This window comes from Mixophyes fleayi, chromosome 3 (genome assembly GCF_038048845.1).
Source record: "Mixophyes fleayi isolate aMixFle1 chromosome 3, aMixFle1.hap1, whole genome shotgun sequence".
Taxonomy (NCBI): Eukaryota; Metazoa; Chordata; class Amphibia; order Anura; family Limnodynastidae; genus Mixophyes; species Mixophyes fleayi.
The window spans coordinates 318,746,533-318,774,465 of NC_134404.1; the positions used below are offsets into that span (position 1 = coordinate 318,746,533).

Sequence of the window (27,933 nt, forward strand, 5' to 3'; positions counted from 1 at the left end):
TTTGATGTCAAACCCAGTGGTCGAAGTAAGGGTGTATACGGTGGTATGCCAAACCGCCACTTCTTCTACTGCTTTCATTGTAACGCTCATTCCCGTACAATCCCATTACATTTTTCTTACCGCCACTTCTAAATTTCCACCTTGACAACTGGTCAGAACTATAAGAAATCCATGTACCTAACAGTAAATGCATTACAAAGCACAAACACAATCCTTTAGTTGAGCACCTGGATGGTCTGCCAAGGCCATGAGGGTTCATGTCTACTCTCTGCTCTTGGGGAATGCCTCCGCAACCTAGAAATGTGCCAAGGTGTTTGGAGAGGTGGGAAAATTTACAGAGGTGCATTGTGCTAAACTAACCTGCAAACAGAATCCAACCTCCTGACACTTTAGTACCACCTTTCATTAAAATAAACTTTTCTGTTTTGTGCTTAACTTAATCATAACAGAAGATTGCATTCATTACATGTGGCGGTGGAGTGCAACATGTGCAGTTTCCTCACGACAGTCTCCTTTATTCCACCCAAAATCTTTAATACCCAATTGTCCCATAGTTTATACTCTTGTTGAACCCACATTAATATAGCATGGAGAATGGGCTCATATAACTATTTTATGTTATTCCTTATTTGGGACCTAAGTATAAAGTCACACGAATGCCCGGTTTTTCATATAAAAATTACGGGAGCCCTACATATACCGAAACATTCTATATTTGAAAATTGGGACTTGTTAAACCGTGCCACTGATCTGCCTAGTGTTAGGACTCTGCCATTACATTGAAGCTAGCCTAAACTACCTCTGTATTGCCAGAGGTGCCGCTGTGGTACTCAGACCATTCTCTTACCTGCCTCTTATATACTCTTGGACGCTAAGCACCTGTGGGTAGCCTTTAAGAAGACTGCCCTTCCCTGCAGCCTGTGCAGTTCATTGTTTGTTCCTGCCTGCTGCTTTTTGTCTGTAGTCTTATGTGTATACTTGTTTAGTCTGATACTTGGTTTTGACCTCTGCATGTGATCTAACCACCCCTGATTGCTTCCTAGATTGACTATGTTGCTTGTGACCCTGCCTATGTATATTGCTGCCTGGATTGACCCTTTGCCTGGTGTTTGATTCTTCCTTTCGTCTGTGATACCCGTCTTTTCATCCGGTGCCTTGTGCCTCTTGGCTATCTGGAATCCTGATTCCAGCCTCCTTCATCCGGTACCTGGAATTCTGATACCTGTTTCCATCATCTGGTGTCTCCTGGCAATTGTATAACTCGGTCTCCTTGTTCCTGCACTTGAACTTTACATTGTCATCAGAACTATGAATCAATCCTGCCATTCACGGCACCTGTTCCTATTTGTGTATCAGAGTATACCCGATATTTCTGCTATTGAAACCTGCCATTGAAACCTGCAATTTATATGAACCGAGTTTCTGTTTACAATTGTCTGCACTATTGGTTCCCCAAGTAACTCTGCCATAATAAAGACACAAGTGGAGATGTTGCCTATAGCAACCAATCGGATTCTAGGGGGCGTATTCAATTGTTAGTGGTAACGCTGATAAATAAGCGCTCAAAAAATATTACCGTTTATACGGTAATATTGCGCGCGAAAAGCGTTAATACGGTAGTTTACTCGTGAAATTTCAGCTCGCCGCTCAGGGAGTGGCGAGCTGAAATTCCGCGAGTAAATACCGTATTAACGGTAAGATTTTTTGAGCGCTCGTTTATCAGCGTTACCGCTAACAATTGAATACGCCCCTAGCTGTCATTTTGTAGAATGTACTAAATAAATGGCAGCTAGAATCTGGTTGCCATAGGTAACATCTCCACTTTTTCAAACCCGCAGTTTAGTACATATACCCTCTGTTTTTTTCAATATTTGTTGCCTCTCCTTGAGTTCATACTAGGAATCATAACACCTAGATTACAAATCCACCCAGACACCCTCATATTCAATCTTGCCCATGCTGTATACTTCACCAACCCTCCTATTTTACCATGCAGATGAGTATGTCCATAGCAAATTGGCACTATTAAGCAGTATGGTTAAGATTTCTATTTAATCTTTAATGTTTCTCGACAATAGATGCTAATATTTACATTGAACAAGCATACATCCAGCATATAGTGCTACAGAAGAGATAAAGCACAATTGGTGAAAAATGAAAATTGCCAAGGACAAAAATCAACATAATTGCAAAAACAGCAGCAGCTTTCCCTGGAGCTCTTGCAACATATCCCCCTTAAAAAGTAATATATGGGAATAATCGAAATCCCATATGAAAAGAGTATAGCATCTACTAAACACAAACAATAAAAGGAGTAACACCTCATTTGCATAAGTACACCACAATTTGCTATGATCGGTGAAATGGAAAAGTGACAGTTTGCTTTCAGGTTGCTATATGTAGAGCAATATGTTAAATGTGGCAAAGGAAGTGACTGCACAATGACTAGGTAGCACAACAGGTGCAAAGTCTAATAAAAGAAAAACACAAAGTCACAGATGACGGAACTCTACCAAACAACCAGGGTATGCAAAGGTTCTACTTGTAATGTCACATCTGTTGTTTTATATAATGCAGAAGGCGATTCAATAATAATCCGTTCTTCCAAAACTGATAAGGGACACAACCTCGAAGTATGAGTAAATCCAACATGAAATGGCACTTTGTAACGTTTACAAATATATATATATGTCATAACCTCATATTTCCAGGAGACTTCCGAATTCCCGGGAGAGCAGGCCTTTCTGCCGCACCATGTCATAGTGAAGTTCACAGGATGGGGGCCTGCACAATGCGATTCGCGTTACATTGACTACCCCCTGCCATGACAAAATAAAACTATTGCGTTATATCATCAAATGGGGGTGGGCTCAAAATGATGAGGATCACCTCTCTCCCCCTTCAAAGTCAATTTCACCTCCTCTTCGGATTCTCCGGAAGGCTACAGGAAAAAGTTGGCAAGTATCCCACGCAGCGACACAAGTATGTTTAACTCCCACGTAGCGACACAAGTATGTATAACTCCCACGTAGCGACACAAGTATGTATAACTCCCACGTAGCGACACAAGTATGTATAACTCCCACGTAGCGACACAAGTATGTATAACTCCCACGTAGCGACACAAGTATGTATAACTCCCACGTAGCGACACAAGTATGTATAACTCCCACGTAACGACACAAGTATGTATAACTCCCACGTAGCGACACAAGTATGTATAACTCCCACGTAGCGACACAAGTATGTATATCTCCCACGTAATGACACAAGTATGTATAACTCCCACGTAACGACACAAGTATGTATAACTCCCACGTAGCGACACAAGTATGTATAACTCCCACGTAGCGACACAAGTATGTATAACTCCCACGTAGCGACACAAGTATGTATAACTCCCACGTAGCGACACAAGTATGTATAACTCCCACGTAGCGACACAAGTATGTATAACTCCCACGTAGCGACACAAGTATGTATAACTCCCACGTAGCGACACAAGTATGTATAACTCCCACGTAGCGACACAAGTATGTATATCTCCCACGTAATGACACAAGTATGTATAACTCCCACGTAACAACACAAGTATGTATAACTCCCACGCAGTGACACAAGTATGTATAACTTTCACGCAGCGACACAAGTATACATAACTCCCACGCAGTGACACAAGTATGTATAACTTTCACGCAGCGACACAAGTATACATAACTCCCACGCAGTGACACAAGTATGTATAACTTTCACGCAGCGACACAAGTATACATAACTCCCACGCAGTGACACAAGTATGTATAACTTTCACGCAGCGACACAAGTATACATAACTCCCACGCAGTGACACAAGTATGTATAACTTTCACGCAGCGACACAAGTATACATAACTCCCACGCAGTGACACAAGTATGTATAACTCCCACGCAGTGACTACTAGTTAAGAACTTCTAAGTGCTAAACACCTAACTTTCCAACTTTCCATATTATACTTCATCTTTTTCAATCTTGTTTTCACATACAACACTTAACAGCTCTAACAGAGGTGGTCACTAATGCACATACTGCCAAATCCAAAGTAAATTATTACATCATTTACATCTTTATTCACTTGGACTCATGGGCGGAACAGTGCATGGCCGGGATCCATAGCAGAATTTGGGTAGAGGCCTGGCATTGATGCTCTAGCCTCCAAGCTCTCCCCAACCTCTTTTTGGTGCCCCTGAAGGCACAACCCCATTGAAAATGAATGAGTCATAGGAATGAATTGGCCATAGACACTGGCTATGTACTCAGTATGCTCCCATAAAGATCAACATATTTTTTGCACCTCAGCGCTCAGTGCTGTGACATGCTTTGAATGCACTGAAATGGAACAAGCAGGGTCTAAAAGACTTCACTGCAGCACAAACTAATGCAGATGCAAGTGTAAATCTAAATGGGAGTGGACGAATAGAATGGGTTTTATTTTTTTAACATGCTTTGCATGCATTGCATTAAAAATACATGTCAGGCGCAGTGTTTGAATGCCAGTGGATAACTGGCCCTAGGCTTACAGATGTTTTATAAATTGATAGCAGAATTTTTTTTCCAAGACTGCATGAAACTCAAAGTTTCAACTTTCTGAGCTCAAAATCTTATTGTACAATTTATAGCAGTGATTGCTAACCTGTGACACTCCAGGTGTTGTGAAACTACAAGCCCCAGCATGCTTTTCCAGCTTTCAGCTAGTTATCTACTGGCAAAGCATGCTGGGGCTTGTAGTTTCACAACACCTGGAGTGTCACAGGTTATCCATCACTGATTTATAGCAATAAACAGACATATTTATTATATACACATTAAACTGTGCTTATGCTTTTATAAACTTAACTTTTTTTTGCAAGAAAAAAACACTTCCATAAATACAGTTGTTCATAATTATAATATGAATCACAAATTTATATTATTTGAACAGTGTTTTGCTGGGTGAATGATATCCTTAAATTACATCTGAGAGAGGTAGGACTTGAACCGCTACTTAAGATTCAGACAGGTGTCGACAAGTAGTGTGCACTGAAATCACCTGTCCAATCAGCTGCCTCTCTAGACAACCATTCAAATTTTTAACGAGTGGCCTAGGTCACTATTCCTGCAGAGCTCAAAAGAGGACACTTCCCGTTTCTGTGTAAGTGATTATTACAAGATATGGGATGGCGTTAAGAGGAATAGGATCCGACACTGGCATTTTATCTGGAGGAGGCTTCTAAATGGAGGAACGTCCATTTTAAGCAGAATCATGTTTTGCCTTTCTCTAGATGAGGACAGCTAAATTTTAACTTGATGGACTTGTGTCTTTTTCAACCTCACTGACTATGCAATATGTAATATGATATGTCTTTCACTACTAATTAATTGATTCATGCTATTGAATACACTTAATGGGTCTGATTCATTAAGGAAAGCAAAGGGGGAAAAAATGAGTACATTTGCACCTTGGCAAAACCATGCTGCATTGGAGGGGGAGGTAAATTTAAAATATGGGGACAGACTTATAGTTGGGGTTGAGCATGTCCTAGATCAACGTTAAATTTCCTACCACCTCCTAACCATTCTTTTCAACCTCTCCTCTTCCTCGTCTGCCACCTCCATCTTTTCCCAGTTGGTCCTACTGTCTCTCACCACCCCTCCCTCTAGAATGTAAGCTCTTGCGGGCAGGGTCCTCTCTACTGTCTGACTCCCATGTTCATTCTGACACGTCTTTTGCTGCACTCCGTGTGAGTCCCTGTAGCATTACTCACACTCATCTGTGTTACTTATATGTATTACCTTATCTATTTGTTACTTGCTTCTGTATCAGGCCCTACTGAATCTGTGGCATCTTATAAATAAATAATAATAAAATAAATAAATAAAAATTAATAATAATAATAATAATAATAATTTCAGTGTAAAAATAAAGCTATCAAGTATTTGTGTACTATGTGGAAAAGCAGCCAGTATGTTCCTTAAGCGCAAAATAATAAACGTAAATAATCAGTTAAAGGCTGTCGGATACAAAATACAATATGACAATATGGCGGTTGGACACCTGTTTACAAACCTGTTCAAAAACTTCCAATTAACAGTGATATTAGTCAATCTGACATGCAATTCAGCACAGATACCACAAGAGGTCACACTTCAACTAAAAAAAAGCCATGGTGATTCCTCACTTTACATAAATGTACTTAAACTTTTTCTATGACACTGTAGGTGCATAGCACTATGTATTCCTTCAGATGCCATAATGACAGTCTATGCATGCTCCCTGTAATATAGATTCAGGAAATGATAAATCACCAGAGTAGCTGCAAAAATATCAAATTGTCTCCTAGGCCCCTGATAGTATAGCTATAATGCCTATGGTTATACTGCAGAAAACATGCACATCCCCATCACATGTGATCTGTCAGCACTTATGTAGCCAAATGTTCACCTGACAGGTAGACATGTAGCATGCCAGTTAGTTATGAAGGAGGCAGGCACTGGTGAGGTCAACACAACTATATTCAGGCTCTTATGGGGATAATCCAATCATGGTGTCACTGTACCATTATCACTGCCATTAATATTTACCAACCTGCTGTTTCCCACCCAGCCCCATCTTCTTCCATATTATTATTAAAGGTTAATTGTTAAAGGTTAACTGGGCGGAATATCCTAGGTGAAATACAGTCTCTGAAGGTTACTTCTCTGGGGTCCAGCACTGAGACTCTGTTGGGTTTCCTGATGTTCTGTGTGTGAGAAGGTGGGGGAGGGGGATGTCCGAGTAAAAAGGGCCCCTGTTCTTGTGTGCCGGGCACTCGTTATGCTGTAAGGGAAAGGGGGAAAATACGGGAGGGGCAGCTCCGCAAGGTGAGTGCACTATGGGAACAGCCCTCGTTGGGCTATACTCACGGAAGCAGGTCTGCGACGGCGACTCCCTCGATCCCTGCTACTCCTGGGGTTCTCACTCGCAGGGGTCTTCCAAAGGCCTTGCCTGACAACCAAATGCCTGTAAAACAAGGGAGACCAAGCCACACAGAACAATCCCTTCCCCAACACCCCTGGTACTCACCCAATCCTGAGGGACCACTACGGGACGCACCGTACCTTTCTTCTCCTCAAACGGAATCCTCTCACTCACACGTCCTCAGTCGTCCACTGGCACTCTGTCGCTCCACAGGCCTCTGCCCGCGGGCCGAACCTGGCTGTTAAGGCCGCCTTGTCTTGGGACTCAGGACTTTAGATGCCCTTTTGACGGGTAGAGAGGCTTTGTAAGCTACTCCCAGCAACTTAACCACTTAACTATCAATGGACCAAGTGTCCCTTGACCAGGGCTGCTAGATGAGGGCCTACTGCCCACTACCAACTATAAGGGCTTACTGCCCTGCTAACCACCAGGACCTACTGTCCCTCTAACCACAAGGACCCAATCTCCTTTTTGCAACTACAGGGCTGCCACCCTGCTACTCTGTCAGGAGCCTAGCGCTCCACTAACTTAGAGGCCTGCGCCTCTCTACACTGAAGTGCCTTGCGCCCTGTTACGCTCTCAAGGGCCTTGCGCCCTGGTAAACTCTAGGGCCTTGCGCCCCGCTACAACTACCTTTTGAGCCTTGTGCCCAAAGGTTATCACTGGGGCCTTGTGTCTCATACCTGCCTCAGGGCCTGGTGCCCTGTCTCGCACCAGAGGCTTTGCCCCTTCCTAGCTGTGGGCCTTGCTCCCAGATAAACCCCAGGGCCTGATAACCTTCCTCATTGGGGCCTAAAGCTCAGACTAGCCTAAGGGCCTTGTGCCCTGCCTGCACTAAGGGCCTTATGGCCAATAAGAAAAACCTACCTAACGCCTAACTGCCCAGAGCTTGCTTTATGCCCACCTAGCGCAGCACGGGCCTAGTGCCCGGAACATGCCCACAGGCCTTCTGCCCAGCCTAACCGAGTATCTTTATACTCACCTGCTCTGTGCAGGAACTCTGCTTGTCTCGCCATCTTCGGGTCTTCCAGACCCTTCAGCCGGTGTCCCTGCTGTCTTCTTGATGGGGGCGCTCTTAGCCCTTACAAGGCCTCCCCTCCGGCGAGCTCTTCTTTGGCTTGATACCGACGTCTTCGTTCTTCTCTCCGGCGGGCTTCTCTTGCGGCGTCTTCTTTTCTTCTTGTGCCGCTCCAGGAACGTCCATCTCCCCCCGCCACCGGACTGTTCTCTCAAGATCGCGGCACCCAGCAGCTTATAAAGCTGCGGGCGCGCCAACATCATTGGCCATCGCCGCGAGCCCTGATTGGCTCGCGACGGCGACAAAAGTTCAAATGGAGGCGAGTCAGGATTGACTCGTCTGTCCGGCCACTAATTAGCCAGCAGCGGGAAGTGAGCCCTGATTGGCTCACTTGCCCGCGGCCACCGGGACCTGCAAGGAAAGAAGAAGAATACTCACCACTGGAACACCGGAATGGTGAGTAGCTTCCTTATTCTTCCTTCTTCGCCCTCTTCACAGGCACCTCATCCGCGGGGCACCTCGCCACATGTGCACACCCATCACTGCCCCTCTCCGCCTTTCACATTTTCAGCTTTTGGTGAAATTAACAATTAATCATAGTTTTGCTATGTCTCAACTTTCCTGTTCACAGTGCAGGGGCAAATTCAACTAAAGAGAAGAGGGAAAGAAGAGGAGTCAATTCAAATAAAGTGAAATCAAGATAGTGAATGATTGTAATATATTTTATGGATTGCCGGACTGTATAACCAGTGATTCTGATCCAAAGCCACACCTGGTACAAACAGTAACATTCATCCGATCTAAGAAGGTATCACTGCATATGTACCACTGTGTCTACCTAGGGGGCACATTAGGATTTGGTACATCCAGGACAGCAGTATTGGGCTATGTAATACTCTGACCTGAGCAGGAGGTGTATCTATCCTATGATTTCTAAAGCTGACCATACACTGGTAGATCTGAGTAGCGAGCGACCAGGTCTATGTCCAATTTGGCCACACGCATGTACGTCCTGTGCTCAGGCACATGGAACGCATGTTAGAGCACAAGGTATGGTCAGATGATGGATGGAATTTCTGCCCTTTCATTATGTGAATAATCCTAATCTGTTTGAGATAAGGGATCTTTCTGACTCACTCTGGCTTGTGCACTGTTAGGCCAAAAATGACTTTATTGACCGATAGAACGTCATTTATGGTAAGTGTGTATGGTCATCTTTATTTCATTGCACTAATTTACATCTGGGGGAGGGGAGGAATCATAGAAACAAGGACGGCAAATGCCAATCTATTGTTACTTGCTAATAGGCACGTGATCTCTTTGTTAAGTCTTCCTGTGAAAATGTGCACGTCCCTATATATTTGCAAATACACACATTTTTATTGAGACATGCATAGGTTTTTGGGCTATGATGATGGCATCTGCCTGCGTGCAAGATTTTATATATTTTAGGATAGGGCTTCTTGGCTTAGGGGTGTAGTTTGCACATAAATGCACCTAGATGTGCACCTGCAAGCAAAAAAAGACTTGTTTTGCAGGACAAGATTATTTACATGATGCCGAAGATATGGAGAAGGTATATTTAATAGAGTGTACCCAAGTGGGGAGCACTTTTCTCCCCGCAAAACAACTTCTTATTTTCACATCCTCAGAGATTAAGGAAAGCAGGTATTGGGACACATTTTCAAGTGGCACGTCTACTGAAAAGCACAATCCTAGTTGCTCTTCAACCAATGTAATGATGATCTTGTGAGTTAATCTGGACCCTGTGTTAGGAACCCCTCTAGCCGGCACAACACAACCCGGAATCTACTCTGCCAATCAGGTGTTCACTGGAGCCCCTGATGGTGGGGACAGACTGGGCCGCAGACTGACACAGGGTCGTGAAGTGTGTACCGGCTGGGGAGAACCCAGGCAAGCGGAGAGGAGTCCAAGCAGAGGTCAAGGGCCGGCAGCAGATAGCAGATCCGATAAACAAGCCGGGGTCAGGGGTCACGAGCAGACAGGATGGTCGGTATACAAGCCAGAGGTCAAGGTCACGAGAAACACAGGCAGGGTCCAAATCCAGGCAAGGGGTCATACACGGGTAGTCAATAGGATTTCCAAGAGACAGGAACAAGGCACAGAGCAGGTCAGCAGACTGGCTATAACCGGCAGTGAGGCTGCAGACCTCACTGCCTTAAGAAGTGAAGACCACCAATCAGAGCCTAGCTCTGAATCACGCCCCTGTATTGCTAATTAATCAGCCCACAGGCTGATCTATTACACATGCGCCGGCTACTCAGCCTGCCGGAGCGCCTACAGCCTATTTTCGGCGTCCGACCGTTGCCCTGGCAACGGTCGGCCCGAAAAACCGGAAGTGACGCCCCGGGCGTCATGACGACGGCCGGGACGTCGGAAGAAGGTAATGAGTGTCGCGGCGCTGCCCGCGGCCGCCGCGACTGTCTAACACCCTGGTAATTGGAACCCTAAATACTTGCCAACTTTTTAAACCTCTGCTCCGGGATATCCCTGAGCAGAGGTCATGTGACAGGGGGTAGGAGGGGGCAAAGCTATTGCGTCACCATAGCCCCGCCCCCTGCTAAGAAATGCTCAAATTCACAGGATTTCAAAGCAGGGGCGGGGCTTGATTAAGAAAAAAATCACGTCATTAAGTCCCACCCCATCACGTACGGGAGAATGCTTGCTCTCTCAGGAGTCTAGGAGGACTCCCCGAAGTTTGGGAGCCTCCCGGAAATTCCGGTAAAATAGGCAAATATGCCTATGCATCATTCAAGAGTTATGACGCTCAATTATTTTGGGAGTCATAACTTAACATCTTGCACATGTTTGCACACTAACACTTTGGCATTCCAAGTCGGGGCAATCCCCCATGATTCTTAGCAAAATATTGAGGAACCACATGACGTGTCCTGAGGCACTGTCTGAGATGGAAATGGGCTTTAATTTTACATAGCTGATGATCAAATGTAAGTCCCCACTGTAGCAATAATTGTCTGTAGACTGTAAGCAATAACACAAGATTCTTATCGAACATTCTAGTTAAAGCTTCCAAGTATGCTAAATTAATAACGACATTCTGTGACAAGTAGGCAGGCTCCATTTAAAGAAAGAACATAAAATAGAAAAAGAAAGCATTACAGTTGGATTTTCAGAAACTCTGAATAGCACTATACAGCAAAAAAATTGCCAATGTTTGACTGCCTTCAATAAAACACAACTATGCAACAATTACATTATTCAATGTTCCCAGACATCAGCAGAAAGACGAGTGAAAGTGCTGGCAGAAGCCTCTTCTTACCTTCTTTCCGCATTCTGCTCTTTCTATAGTAAATTACATATTTGTTACAATAAATATTTATGCAAAAATGTCGCTGTACAAGACAATACTTTTTTATGCAGATGGTTTCCAAATGTAGTTATTTTTTTCGCTTTAGATGGAATATTTTCCATTTATGATTGCAATTTTTTTTTGATTGTTAGAAAATAATCTCCATATCTCGTAGTTTCTTGAAACAATTTTTAATATAGTATTTATTTTTCTAGTTATTTTTTTGTTCACAGTTACTGTCAAGTAGATAGGATTGTTCTTCTATTTGTATACATAAATAGATACAGCGCGGATTAATATAAGACTACAGCTATGCTAATAAATGGGGATGTCCAATTTAAACATTTGTCTTGATCCTGATTGCTAATAAGACAGAAATATAGCATATCACTAGGCTTACAGTTATTTAGGAGAAGGTACCTTATGAGTCGTTCATGACTGGAGCTGTTTTGTACACTCATGGCTAGGCCCATTTCTATGTATTTGAGATGTGTCTTGTGTAGGAAAAACATTTTGATGTTTTAACCCTTAACTGCTCAGGTCTAGGGACCCGCTCACTACAGCCGAAACCTGCAAAGAATGAGGCCCACTCGCCCTGGAGTTGAGGGGTTACAAGAGAAACCACTGATCACTGCCCACGTGATTGGTCTTGTCATTTTGCAGCTGATGACCCACAGCGTGTGCATGCCGTGTACAGAAGAGGGCTTGCAAAATTTAGCCCGGGGGGCAAAACGCAATTTGGCAGCCTGTTAAGAACATTTTAAAGGTTAAAAAATGTTAGGCAACCTAGTGACCCAGCCCAAGGTAGCCCACTAAGGGAACGGCCTGGGGGGCAGGTGCCCCACTGCCCCCAGTACCTAGTATGGTCTGGCATTGGGGACCTGATACAGCATATCTCCCAACATGTCAGTCCCCAGCTGCAGGGCAGGGAACGTGGCCATTTTCTAATGGGGGCATGGCCACGCCCCCCCAGAGTGCTGCCTAGCGCTGTAAAGCACTAAGCTTCCCATTGAAAATCTCCCTTACCCCAAGGTTCTATCTGCTGGCGAAATATCGGGACAGACCACTAAAATCGGGACTGTCGCGCCAAAATTGGGACAGTTGGGAGGTATGATAGAGCATAACACTAAGGGGATGAACCACCAATGCTTGTACACCACAACAGCTGGTGGTCCAGCCATTATGGCACACTTCAACAATGGCCTTCCAGAGATGGTGTTCTTCAGAATGTCCATATATAAGCTGCCTGTGGGTAACAAGGTGCTAAAGTTTAGTATTTTATTATTATTATTATTATTATTATTATTGTTATTATTATCCCGGGAGAGTTGGCAAGTATGATCTAAACAAATGTCTGGGAGATTCCTGAAATCCGGGTGGGTCTCCCGGGGATAAATTTATCAAGCTGCTGGTTTGAAAAAGTGGAGATGTTGCCTATAGCAACCAATCAGATTCTACTTGTCATTTATTTAGTACATTCTACAAGATGACAGCTAGATTCTGATTGGTTGTTATAGGCAACATCTCCACTTTTTCAAACCCGCAGCTTGATAAATTTATCCCTATACTCCTGGGAGAGCAGGCAAATGTCCAGCATCCTGCTCACTTCCTAGTAAAGTGGGCAGGATGGGAGCCTTAATGACACGTTTCTCGGTGAATTGCATCATTCCATTCCTGCGACAAAATGACGTTTTCATCTCGGGGGCCGGGCCAAATTGATGCAATTGACCACATCCCGCCCATTCGCGCCACCCCCCCTGACCAGGATCTCGTGGACTTTAATAATAAGTTGGCAAGTATGGTTTAGATCAAGAAATTATAAGTCAACTGCAGTCATCAAATGGTTAAATAGTATTGCAGTGTTTTTGTCACATTGGAAAAGTGTGGATGTTTCTGCAATTTATCGTGATGTATAAGGGCTTTGTTTTTTTAACTAAAATAAAAAGTGTAAATAACCCAAAAATGTAAAGCCAGCCCCCAATAATTCCACAGTTCTCATATGCCCAACTACAGATTGCCTGAGCATTCAGACCCATGCTGTAAATATATTTTACAGTCTCCTTTCCATTGTCCTTTGGATTGAAGCTCAAATCCATGTCATGATTAAATTTCATAGTTCACTTTTATTATTTTGGCATTTCCAGAAAGAAATTGTGAGTGGTGTCTGGGATGCAGATTCCTTGTTATAAATGTCTGTGTCTGAGTGCAGGTAATAATACATTTGGATAAAAAAATAAAACAAATGATAATTTCTGAGAAAGAAAACACAAAAAGTTAAATGGTACTTTATTACCAACTGGATGCCAAGAGACACACACACACAGAGGTATATTTACTAAACTGCAGGTTTGATAAAAGTGGAGATGTTGCCTAAAGCAACCAATCAGACTCAAGTTATCATTTATTTAGTACATTCTACAAAATGACAGCTAGAATCTGATTGGTTGCTATAGGCAACATCTCCACTTTTTCACACCCACAGTTTAGTAAATATGTCCCCATGGACTCTGCCATAAATGCAGCTTTTAACAATGTCAAGTATTTTTGCTTCCATATTTACTTTTTGATGTGTGTAACCTATGTGATTTTAACCTAAATCGACCATTTCCTTTGTTAGACTTATGTGTTTTGACTCCTGATGATGGTGTAAATCACCAGTATGTTTTGGAGTGTGGGAGGAAATTGGAACACCTGGAGGAAATCCACACGGAGAACATACAAACTCCACGCAGATAATGAATCTCATGACCCCAGCACTATGAGGCAGAGGTGCTAACCACTGAGCCACCATGCTGCCACATAATGATGAATTGAGTAGACTCCATTCCTTTGCAAATCATAAATCACATAATTTCAGTATACTACATCAGAACAGAAGGTGAAACCATTTACATCTTCCACACCTATGATTTTGTTAGCTATATGGGTGGTGATGACATAAGTGATAATTTGCAAATGTATTCCAAAAGTACCACTAATACACATTTTGCATTTAGCACTGCTATACAATACAGCATTTTATTTTTAACATTTTAGCACAAAATTATCTGAGAGAGGGGTCTCTTTTACTTGTAGATTGAGCAATGGTGAATATTCAGAATTAAGATATTTCTACATATATGAATATATTTATAAGTTGAGAAATGTCCTACTAACTTTGTCAATGATGTATGTTTAGGGTTAGATTTAGAGAAAATATTACATTTTGGCATACCTTAAATTTATTAGCTAGATCTATGACTATTAATGAGATTATAGACATAATTTATTATTCTTTATCTATATAGTGCCAAATATTTATCAGCGCTGTGTAGAGGATGCTTATTCATCCACATCAGTCCTTGCCCCATTGGAGCTTACAATCTAACTTCCCACACTAAAGTCACTTTAGTTAGAAGACATTTAACCTGCCAATATTCATTTGAACTGTGTCTGGAAACCCATGTGGACAACATACAACTTCCACACATATAGCACCCTGACAAGCAGTAATGCTAAGTACTGTACCAGCGTGCCACCTGCCCAGGTAGGTAGCCCATGAGCTGGACAACAAGTACTGAGCCAATTCAATCTTCAACTGGACTATGATTTTTTATTAACAGGCTCTATTTTAATAACCCTACAGATGATAAGTATATTACAGAGCCTTAATCAGAGATGACCAAGTCAATAACAATGCTATAAAGGATATAGGCCGCCCAACCGGCGTCCCACGTAGTGAGCTAATAAAGAAAGACTCTGAGACAAGTATTTGGAAAAATTATTTTGGTCTCAGCTTCATTAAACACTTCCAAATTTGTATTGGCCCAACCGTTGAAGCTGGAACCAGGCATGCGGCCGTCTACCCAGGGTGATACTGCCTGGCGTTCTTTCTAGAAAAATAGGGTGTGTTCTGCCCACCATGTAGGCACTGCAGCAACATCCTCCTGAGACCAGCCCCCTTGACATAAATCACCCTCCAATTGCTGAAACCTGGCACGCCACCCGTATTGGCCCAACCGTTGAAGCTGGAACCAGGCGTGCGGCTGTCTACCCAGGGTGATACTGCCTGACGTCTCTCTAGAAAAATAGGGTGTGTTCTGCCCACCATGTAGGCACCGCAGCAACGTCTTCCTGAGACCAGCCCTCTTGGCATAAATCACCCTCCAATTGCTGAAACCTGGCACGCCACCCGTATTGGCTCAACCGCTGAAGCTGGAACCAGGCGTGCGGCCGTCTTCCTGGGGTGATACTGCCCGGCCCTGCTGGCTCCCCCCTTTCTATGCCCTGCTCGCCGCTTTCCCCCCAAGCAAGGTCCTCATGACCCTGTCTATGGGGTCCGAAGCCCCCCACCGCTACGACCTCCTGTAACAACCTCCTATGCGCCTCCTGCATATTGTTAAAAAAGTGCAACAACTTAAAGGTGCACCCCATCACTCCCCTAAAAAACCTGCACAATTGAACCACGGTTTTTGCTTCTGTTGCTGCCACGGGAGGTAATAAACTTGACAATAACAGGTTTCACATTATTTCTCACTCTATCAATGCCTGCCCCACCCCCCCCCCCCCCCGACATGTCTGACCCTACAGCTCCAATACTCAAAATACTTAAGCACATTCTTCAACTCACACAGCCAATTCTTACACTGATCTGACTCCATTGGTCCTGCCACCAAAAAATTATGAACCACTGATTTGCATCTTGTGCTTCATTCTAAGCACCACTGCAAAAAGAAGATAAAGGCTTTGAAAAAATGCACATGATACTGAACAGCCCATAGGCAAACCCTTGTCTATGAAATAATACCCATCAGACTGAAAAACCCATCAACCTAAGCTGCCAGGGTGCAGCGGCAATATTCGAAAAGCAGATTCTATGTCTAATTTTTCCATAAGGTTTCCTTTTCCATGCTTTTTGACCATTGTTACAGCCCTGGCATAGGATTGATGTCGGACTGATCACCTGCTGGGTAAGATAAGCTGGATCAGCCTAACATTTCTGCTGCCTTCTTAGGAACCAGCCCCATAGGTGAAATTACTAAATTCTAAATGGGAGGCTCCTGGAATGGGCCAGCCATTCGGTCCAACATCAGCTCCTTGACAATCTTATCATTGGGTAATATGAATTCCCCTCTCTTTATAGAGAATGGTCATTAGGCTGAATAGTCTTCTTTTTATTGGTAGTTGTGATCACAGTTTATTTTTATAATATTATAATCTTCCTTAGTTGATTAAACAATAACTCCAGTAGTATTAATTCAGGACAGCATTTATTTTCTCTTCTTTTTGGATGCTACGCAGCACCCCTATTGTGAGGCAGGGGTTAATGTTTAGTTTACAGAGTAGTCTCTGACAAGCCAGATTAATAAGAAAGATAAAGGGTGCTGTACTTGCTGCTTCCCTAGCACCAGATACACAAACTCTCATTAGGAGAGCACAGCAGCTTCCCCCAAGAACTGCCACACACACCTCCATCATCTAGGAGCAGTCATTACGCATTGTCAGGTCAGGGCTAAATGGTGCATTTACCTTCATGTTCCATATATACAAATGATCATTTTGGGTTAAGTTGACTTATATAGACACCAATGTGAAAAACGACAGCTCGGATTTAAATAGCCCTTTATTATGAATAAGCTACAGTGTTTTAGGAAGCCCCTGTAGTCTCATTTTAATGACTTATTTAAAAAGTATAATATGCATTAATGCTCATAATATAATACTTTTGTGGTGTTTTCCTCCTTTAATAAAGTCAGATGTCTTCGCCATGCATAACATATTCATGTGATACATTTGTATTAGAAGCAGTCATTGTAATTGTCATGCAGGTTTTAGGAATTGAACATCAATATTACAGCCAAAGTAAATTTTCAATTTAAATAAATAGTTGCACTTATACCAGTGTTGGCTAACCTGTGACACTCCAGGTATTGTGAAACTACAACTCCCAGCATACCCTTCCACCAATAAGCTCCTATATATTGGCAAAGCATTCTGGGACTTGTAGTTTCACAACACCTGGAGTGTCACAGGTTAGCCAACAATGACTTTTATAACATTCCAGCTATATAACTGCTCCCCTTCCCCTCTGTTTGGTACTTCCGGCAATTATAATGTAGACCTTATTTAAAGTAAAGTAGCTGTTGATGGGGGACATTAAACTGTAACACTAATCCCATGTGATCGTACAGAGCCAATCAGGGGCCTGAATTGAAAGCTAGCAGACTTCCTACAGTTTGATGACGTCACAGGAATGCAACCCAAACAATGGTCACTTCCTTCAGGAGACTTTTCTCTCTCTTTTTTTCTAGGTTTTAGGCAGGTACAGAAACATGGTAACAAATGATATATTTTGTATTCTGGATTGTTTTTTTAAATGAACCTCTGACAGCTAAAGACAGGTCAGTAAAAGATTCTGTGTGCTGCATATTGTATTATTTATTTTGAGCCGTTGTGCTCTGTGCATGTGTCTGCAGATGAAGCAACATACATGAATGGAGAGACTGATAACAGAGTGTAGAGATATGTTCTTCATTCAGCGTAGGAGTGAAACATAAGGGATAAATTAACATTTGCTGTTTGGAATTTCTCCACAAACAAAATAATTATTGGCATATTTAATGCATGTGTGCAATGCCTGTGAAGGAAAAATAGAACTCTTGAAATGTCAACACTCGGTGCAGTTCTATTTAAATTGTTGTCTTATCGGAAGTGGCTGGAAAAGTGTATGGAAGGAATCTACTAAAGATTGTTACATTTCACTAGTTTTATATCAATAAAAAATGCCAAAAATTATTTGTCCAAACTCTCTAATGTGCCAAACTGTTATTAGCCTTCTAATTGTGGAGATTGATTTAAAACATTTATGAGGTTTTCATTTTTAAACTCCATTGGAGTTCCAGTGTGTTGGCACTGGACGACAAAGACTTGACTCAGAAGCCTTTTAGGAACATTTTAAATGTGACCAGTTCAGGGGCAGATGACCCCCAGCCCAGCCCGCCCCTGAGTGTGTATGCTATATATAGAAACCATTTTGATGTTGAATAGGCTCTTGAAATGAATGGGGCTCCACTCCACAATATAAATTCAATCAGTCTCTGTTGATGTCCCTGGGATGCCTCTTCACTGCCAGCCTATCACAAGTGGCCAGTGTAGGAAACTGCTCATGATTGGCTGGCGCCAAAGGTGAGTTCTGTGGACCCCCTGCTTAAATCACTCAGAGCCAGGCAGTGTTAGCGTGTGGGTCATTTTGTCTTGTTTAATTTCTCTTCCTATTGGACTACAGCAAATAAATACAGAAGAAAATTAATTTGTTTCCCATTGGACAACAGTTTATCAACAACTAATTTAGTAGACCATTTTTATTTATATTTTTTAGTAAATTTGTAGACAAGGATTTGGGGGTGTTTTTTTGTTCTATTAATATTTACTTTGAAATTGTGTATGGGTTTATTTTTTTGTTACTATTTCATATAATGGACAGGGGGACCATTATACAGGTCCACCCTCTTGTTCATTTCCCATGGCTCCCACAGAGGTTTTCAGCACAGAGTTGGTAGTCTCTGGAGAGTGTTCATCAAGGTCACATCATGTCGTGTTCCAGTATAAGGCTGTGGATATAAATATACTTTCCATTGTGATTTACTTGTCACCTCTTTGTTTCTTGAGGGAAGACTTGGATGGTACAGTATATTCACTGACCCTGACTGCCTGGAATGTCCCTGTCATGTGCACTCATCTCTGCAGATACTGCGCTCACACAATTATTGGAAATCTGCTTCTGTTTGTTATCGAATTTAATATAAGTAACGGTGTCTTGTTGTCTGCTTAGGGGCATTTGCACTAGGATATATATTATAATGACAGTGTCAAAATGTATTTATTTTGGTGTTTTCAAATTGCATTCAGCTGGGTAGGGGGTGTAATAATTTATAGCCATATACACATATATAAAACCAAGCATGTGATTTCCTGTGATTCATCTTGCTATTACCACTACTATTTATTCTGTCAAAGCCATTCTGCTGTCTGGTACCCTATGTCTTCCAGTGAACATCACAGGCTTGTACAGGTCCTGAGGACCGGACAACTGAGTATCACATTCCATGTTTACCTATCTTCTCCTATAGAGAAGCCAATTCCTAAAAGTGCGATTCAGAGATGACATGAGAGGTAAGATATGGGCAGCATGGTGGCTTAGTAGTTAGCACTTCTGCCTCACGGCACTGGGGTTATGAGTTCGGTTCCCGACCATGGCCTTATCTGTGCGGAGTTTGTATGTTCTCCCTGTGTGTCACAACACGATGGTCAAGAGGATCCTTTTTCCCGGATCTGCCTAGTTTAGCGCCACCTACTGGAAGGCGCAGAGTCTAACGACACGAAAGGTGTTCACCAGTGTTCCCCGCAAGGGGATATGGACTTAGCCGCTCTCGTGACGCAGGTCGTGGTTCTCTCAGTCGGTGCTAAGCGAGATGCAGTAGGGAGACAACAGAGGTGGAGATAAGACAGGGTGCAATAGTCTGCTGCTGGTTGCACCTAAGGAAGTGCAGGCTGCAGGGAAACTGGATCAGAGTGTAGCAATGCCAGCGGCAGTTTACAAGTGGGCCCTTTTTAGTGAGGGAAGCACCGTAACGGAATCAACAGGTTGCAATAGTCTGCGGCTAGTTATTGCTTAGGTCCAGAGGTGCTGACGGCAGAGGAACTGGATGAGGATATAGCAACAGGTAATGCAGGGAGTCAGGAAAATCACGCCTGCACAGGTAGAGAGACACAAAAGAACTGACAATCCAATGAATGAATTGACTGCTTTAAATACTGTGGCCACTAGAGGGCACCAACCAATGAAAGGAAATAGGAGAATTCAAAAGATGGGTCTGCACATGCAGAGGCCCAATTCCAATGGCGCCAATCAGGGACAGCAGCGCTACTCGCCGGGCAGCAGCGGTGGGCTGGATAGTCAGATAAGCCAGGACTTGACTGCGAGGATGGTGGGCCCAGTGTATAATACTGTGTTTGCGTGGGTTTTCACCCACACTCCAAAAACATACTAGTAGATTAATTGGCTGCTATTAAATTGACCTTAGTCTTTCTAGGTCTGTCTGTCTGTCCAGTGGGGCAGGAACTGATGTGGGTTCTCTGTACAGTGCTGTGGAATTAGTGGCGCTATATAAATAGATGATGATGATATACAGTATATTAGCTTCACAAACCTGCATGGTGGGCACTTTTTTAATATAATGGTGAGCGTTTCCTTTATAATGTGTCAGTGATGGTAGAATGAATTTAACCTGTGATGTAGGCACTGTTGGTATGCACTAGGGCAATGTTTCCCAAACCCGGTCCTCAGGGACCTCTAACAGTGCAGGTTTTCCCATATCTCCTTGCTGGAGCACAGGTGTATTCACTACTGACTGATACATTGTAACAGATTCTCAGGTGGTATAATAATTTCACTTGGAAAACCTGCACTGTTAGGGGTCCCTGAGGACTGGGTTTTGGAAACACTGTACTAGGGTATTTCTGGCACAATGTAGGCACCGTTGGTATAGATTAGGGTATTTTGTGGATTTATGGTATAATGTAGGCTTGGCTGACATAAATTAGACAATGCTGATCTAATGAGAGCATTGCTGGCATGTCCTGGGGGCATTTCTATCATAATGCTGGAATAATGTAACAGGCTAATTAATATAATATAGACACTGGGGGCATGTAGTCATTGCTGGTATAATGGTAGAACTTGTTTCCCTTATTTTGGTGTGTTTTATGCTATCATAGTATGCCTTGAACTAATTGATGTAGTGACCCATCCAAAACTAATAATTTGCATATCAGCACCCTAAAGTTGTCCAGTGCTCTGCTATTTACTACCATTTCCCATCTCAATCAATTATTTTACAAAAAATTGTGCATGGATTCCTTCCCCCCCAATATTTGCAAGATGATATTGAGCTTTAAGGGAAACAAGTCTTGTTATAGGTGAAGACCATACTAGTTTGGTCCTTGGTGTTCAAAAACTGTTGGTGGACCAAGATATTACAGGTTGGAGCTTCAATAGTGAGAGAGCACATATTTTTTTCATGCTAGATCACTCATTAAAACCATTTTCTACCATCTACTTTGAGATTAAAATGTCATTAGAATACACAAGCCAAAGGGGTATATTTATCAAACCATCTAAAGGGGAAAAGAGGATGTACTGCCAATAGCATTCAATCAGTGTCTAGCTATCATTTTCAAAAGATGTACTAGATAAATGATAGCTTTAATATGATTTGTTTCTATAGACAACACCTCCACTTTTCCTTTTTAGACGGTTTGATAAATCTCCCTCTAGTGTATTAATATTCACATTCATTCTCATTTTGCAAATAGTTTTATACCTCTAAATTATCCAGATTTTAGCGGTATATTCTAGACTCTCATACCTAGAAAAGAGCTAGGCCTGCTGGAAAGTGGGTGTGGCTTTGTATGTGTGGGGCCATGGTTGATTAGATCTGGGCAGACTTTGGACAAATTGGGACGTGGGTTAGTTGAATTGTTAGTGATGCTTATTTTTGTTATGAGTTTCTTCTCTAACGGTTTAGGAAGTAAATTTTATATATTTTTTTTTCTTTTTCAGGAACGATACGGCTTCCCATAATGTAATTGACTACTTCTCTTTAGTATAACAATGCCAAATATGTGTACTTTATATAAGGTGAACTTTATACATATTTATTATATATAGGTGTAGTCTATTTTTTACTTTTTTCTCTGATGCGTATGGTATCATGTCTTTTAACTACATCATGTGTATTTTTACTGAGACCTTTTTCTACAAGACAAGCGTTAGCAGCACACCTGGCGTGTCTGTATTGTCGGATCCTCAGAAATACTTCCAGCTCTAGAAAGTGCAGTAACAGCTTTAGGAATCATTACTCAAATCCCTGTGGAAATGAGAACTGACTGCTGCCTCTGCAGTCAACCCAAAGCATTAGTTTTCTCTCTTTGTTGCTGCATTTACCAGTAATTGAGACATTGCAAACTGTTTCTCAAGTGTTCCAAAAAGCAAACATAGCCAAGTGTAAAATGTACTCTTAGAATAAATAATATTTATGATATAATCAATAATATTAAGAATAATAATATTAAGAAAAACATAGGTCATCCAGGCTTGGTGAAGGGCAGCAGTAATAAAGCAAATATATTCTAGCCCCTGTGGGATACATTAAATAAATAAATAATAGTGCTTATTAGCTGTTTCCTAATAGTTGTAACCCTAGTATTGGGCCTCTTACACATGAAAGTACAGTAGTATAAGCAAAAAATATTATAATCCTGAAAATGAGACAGATTGGAGCTAATTTATGAAGCTGCAAAATGCAGCCCACACACAGCACAAATCAGTTTTGTGAAGTTGTGCTTAGTTTTGCACATACACAACAATTCTGCCGGAAGCACACGCTGGAAGCACATGGATCTGCATGTGCCTGGGTGCAAGGACTTGTATGTTCTAATGGGAGGAGTTCAGTGGATTGGCACTCTCCTTGCTAAATGCAGGATACAGGCAAAAACAAAATTTAATCTTCATGGACAAGATCATACTTGACAACTCTCACGGAATATCTGGGAGACTCCCAATTCCAGGTAGGTGTCCTAGACTGCTGTGAAAGCAGGCCACTCTTCTGCATCACGCCCACTTCCTAGTGCAGTGGGAGCTATGGGAGCCTTGATGACATGATTTTCCGCAAATCATATCATTTTCCCCCCTTCCAAGCTAAATGACACAACTGTGTCACATGGCACAAGACCAAAATGGCATTTAACGTGGCACCCCACCATCCTCCACAGTCGCACTTTACTTCCCCTCCGGGAGATCCTGGAGGGGAGAAAACAAAAGTAGGCAATTATGGACAAGATATTTCATTGAGATTCAATGGGTGGAGAGAGTGTAGAATTTATAGGTTCAGTCCCTGTTTAACGCGATGATACAGGGTTTCTTTTCCCTGCAAAATGACTTGAAAGGTGTCGGAATTCGGTCCTTGACTAATACTTTCTGTTGCATACGTTTCTAGGCAAATTTCTAGATGGGTTATTAAAAGTTCAAATGTGAAAGTGACCCATGTAATAAAGACGTCCCATTATCCCCTCACTCTCATGATTGATTCAATTTAAATGAGGCTCAACAGAGCAGTATTTTAGGAATGAAAGGAGAAGTTGAAGTAATTGAATTACTTGGTCATCTACATGTATTTATGCTTAATTGAAGGTGAATCGGGATATGAGTGTTAATCCTGGTTTATGACACCTCTGTCATAGAGGGGTGATAGAATTTACATTTGCCCTTTAGAAGTCTTGATACATCGGGCGGTGCTTCTCTATGCCCCAGGTAAGGTGGCTGGTATGGTGTTGTGGTGCTGTGTGCTGCATAATTTGGCCTTAAACCAAAGTCTTCCCCTAACACCGGCAATATACAGTAACAAATCAGCTGAGCTAATTCCAGCAGCTGATGTTCATAATACAAAGGGGGAGGGGGGGGCAGGACATAGAAAGGTGAGAATTGTTTTAAAGGAAGTTTAATTATTGTGTAATTACCAGTAACCTTGTTTTTAATTATTTCCTATTCTTATATAACCAACAGCATTATGAATATCATACGCAAACACCATTAACCTCATTTTATGGGTATATGTATGTTGGTTGAAATATACATTTAGACATTATTGAATGATAAAAACAATATAATAACTGTACCCAGAATACCCAAGTAAACAACATCAGTGTGCATAAAGAAAAAAATATATGAACTAACTAACTGTAAATAAACAGAAATAACACAGTCTGTAAAAAAGACACTTTGCCATAAATGCAAAACAAATAATAATTTATTTATTTTTTTGTGTTTTTTTTTTGTTGCTGGCCTTGGTGACTTGGCCCGGCTGGTGGATGGTTGTCTGCTACCCCTGATTCTCCCACTGTTACGCAAAGGAATAGCGGGTAATGAGGGACTTGGGGTTGTGTTGACCGTGCTGCCAACAGCTGATGAGGACACTGGCAGGCTTGTCAATAATTGTCCACACACAGAGACTAAATTTCATGCACATCCCCAGTTAGTTTGTCTGTGTTTAATTGTATCATGCTGGCATCTATTTGTTCCAATGGAGTAGACATCCTTTGTTGGGTGTCTTGCATATTGGATCTAAACTCTTTTGTCCATTGGCGCTGAATACCTCTCAGGGAGTCCTGGTGGAATTCAACCAAATTCTCCTGTACCCTGCTAAACTGCCCTAATGGTTCAGCCAAATTGGGGACAAGAGAAGGTTGAGGCTGGCTGGGTGTGGAAGTTGGTGGACTTTGTACTGCCCACATAGGCTCCGCAACCTCTGGTAATGTGCCGGTGGGTTGTAAGATTATGAAGTCATCTGACTCCACGTCTGCACTCTCTCTTTCTGGTGTGGTCTCCTTGGCGCCTTGTGATGTTCCTTAGAAAATGTAAAAAAAAAACATTAATAACCATTATCAGGAAAAAAACAGCTACAGATGCTTGTCATTACATCAAATGATTAATAGCTGCAGCTGCTGCTGGTGCTGTCTGCTTTTTGGTGGAGGCTGTGTGTAGAAAATTTTTAAAGGTTTGATATAAATATTTATTTCTAGTGCAACAAACATTCAACATAAAAAAAAACTTTTACAAATGCTCAGACTCCAGTTTCGCCTGGTGCAGAAAGATCAAACATTCACATACTGCCGGATTATTGTTTGCACAAAAGGGATTTGCACCACTGTACAGTACTCACCAGTCTTTGGTTGAGACACAGGTCTGTCGGTGTTCCGCACATTATTTCCCTCGAGGAGCTCAATAGAGATGAGCTGCTTGAACTCCTCCTCGTAAGTTGTGTAGGACATGCCAAAAGCAGGCCCACCTCCAGTCCGTGCAGCTGCTCCCCTCTCCTCGGTCACCTACTCCTTTGTTCTCATTTTAATATCACTAATGTGCTTGCAACAGTTTTCTATGGTGCACTTAATGGGGCTCACTGCATTAACAGCGTCACATAATTGTGACCACAGCTGCTCCTTATGTGCAAACTTGGCCTTTGCAGCTAGGCTCGCCAAAATCCTCTCATGCACAAGCACTAAACTGTGCATGAGGGCACAATTTTCCTGGAAACTAAACCGCACATTGCACTCGGATTTAGTTTTGCCCACAGAAGGGCCTGCCTCTCCCTCCTGCTCCTCCTCACATCCTAGCTCCTCTTTCTGCTCCTCCCCACAGTCCCTAGCCTCTTCACCTCTCCTGCCTCTTCCTCCTGCTCCTCCTCACCTTCTAGCTCCTCTCTCTCCTCCTCCCCACAGTCCCTAGCCTCATCACCTCTCCCGCCTCTTCCTCCTGCTCCTCCTCACCTCCTAGCCTCTCTCTCCTCCTCCCCACAGTCCCTAGCCTCCTCACCTCTTCTGCCTCTTCCTCCTGCTCCTCACCTCCTAGCTCCTCTCTCTCCTCCACTCCACAGTCCATAGCCTCATCACCTCTCCTGCCTCTTCCTCCTGCTCCTCCTCACCTCCTAGCCTCTCTCTCTCTCCCTTCCCCCACAGTACCTAGTCTCCTCATCTCTCCTGCCTCTTCCTCCTGCTCCTCCTCACCTCCTAGCTCCTCTCTCTCCTCCTCCCCCAGTCCCTAGCCTCCTCACCTCTCCTGTCTCTTCCTCCTGCTCCTCTTCACCTCCTAGCTGCTCTTTCTCCTCCTCCCCACAGTCCCTAGCCTCCTCACCTCTCCTGTCTCTTCCTCCTGCTCCTCCCCACCTCCTAGCTCCTCTCTTTCTCCTCCTCCCCACAGTCCCTAGCCTCCTCACATCTCCTGCCTCTTCCTCCTGCTCCTCCTCACCTCCTAGCCTCTCTCTCTCTCCTCCTCCCCACAGTCCCTAGCCTCATCACCTCTCCTGCCTCTTCCTTCTGCTCCTCCTCACCTCCTAGCCTCTCTCTCTCTCCTCCTCCCCACAGTCCCTAGCCTCCTCACCTCTCCTGCCTCTTGCCATCCTGACAGACAAACACACAGGGGACAGACAAACCAAAAAACAAATAGACTGACAAATAAGACACATGGGAAATACAAAAGAACAAACAAATACACTCACAAACCAAGGGGCAATACAGTAAACAGCAATAAAAAACAACACTCACCCAAAAAATAAATATTAATCAACCCACAGACAAACAAGGGCAACTAAACAAAATAATAATGAAAAACCCCCACAAACCTCACTTTCCACACTCCTTAACACAAACTAATCTCTCTCCTACACTGTCACCTGCTCTAACTACTGAAACCCTTATCAACTCAAAAAAGGAAGTAGCCTGATTTTTATGTTGTTAGTGAGGTCAAAACTGTACGAGTTTTGTATGTAAAACTTGCAACCATTCAGAAAGGAGTATTGGTTTGAAAGTGGCTATTTTCAGCTAAACACAAGCGAGTTTAAATCGCCGCAAGTTACGAGAGATGAACAGCGGTTTGGAAGATCAGACTAAAAATTGCTACTTAATACATATAGCGACTTGGGGACTTGGCGTTGATTTTAAATTGCTGAAAAAAATCACAGCTTGATACATTTACCCCCAGACCGCAAAGTATTTGAGGTGGTTTAATACGATCCTTCTGCCATCGTCCACTACTTTTTCTGACTTAGAAACAGGTACATACGTTGTTATTATACATACTATATATCTATACAAGGTGTTTGTCCCAAAACAATTATATGCGCCTGGGATTCCCTGCTTTTTATGTTTATCTGGAAGGTTAGAATTTCCTTCCAATATCCTACAATCCGGCAGCAGCCAAAAACATCATCACTTGAGACAAGTGCAGATAGAATTTTTTTTTCCGGCAGAACAATTGGGTCATTCACTGACCAATCACTGCCTTCTCCGTCCTCTCAGTGTAAGAGAAGATCATGTTCTTTTTAATGTAACTCCAAATATTTTCTTTGTAAGACTAAATTTGAGACAAGCGGTCTGAGTCACATGACTCAAAGCTGGCAGAAAATCTAGGTGTTAAGAAAACTATTTTAATTCTTCATAGATCTGGTTGTCTCCCAGAATGATTGACAGTCTGGGGATGTCATGGTGCGTCAAGAGGATTTTAAAAAAACAACAACATTTTTTTAATTTTTGTTCTGCCCCCATGGTGTGAGAGTGACAATCAACAGGCATCTTCAAGCAGTGAAAACACCATAAACGGTCTTGGGTGTAGTAATTGTTCAAGATCATGTGAGATAATAATCTAAATTTCAGTAACCCAAGTTTAAACAACATGCGGCTCTCCAGCAGTTGTGGACCTACAACTGGCTTGCAGGTCTTGTAATGCATCAGTAGCTGCGCATCCTTCCTCTGCAGTAACCTATGTCAATTTGATAACTTCTGTAATAAATTCATCCTCAATACTGCAATTGTAAAATAAATTGGAAGATTAGCAGCAGACCCCATATTGTGCCAGATGAAATGGGTCATGTTTGGAGGCATTCTTAAGATGTTCTATTAAAAAGTAATATAATTTATAGCAGCAAAATGTGTTTCTTAGAACAATTACTGCAATCATAGTTTGATTAATCTCTCTTTTTTTAAATGCAATAGTAAATAGTCGTATATATTCAAGGAACATC

At 42.6% G+C, this 27,933-nt stretch overlaps 1 long non-coding RNA gene across 1 annotated transcript in view; it reads left to right on the forward strand.

The window, feature by feature from the left end:
* Positions 1–21,998, forward strand: part of LOC142144842 (uncharacterized) — a 24,148-nt gene extending 2,150 nt beyond the window's left edge. Inside the window, exons 2-3 of the long non-coding RNA XR_012689793.1 lie at positions 17,614–17,703; positions 21,924–21,998. This is a non-coding gene — a long non-coding RNA (uncharacterized LOC142144842). The remainder of the gene's footprint in view (positions 1–17,613; positions 17,704–21,923) is intronic.
* Positions 21,999–27,933: the final 5,935 nt, after the last annotated feature.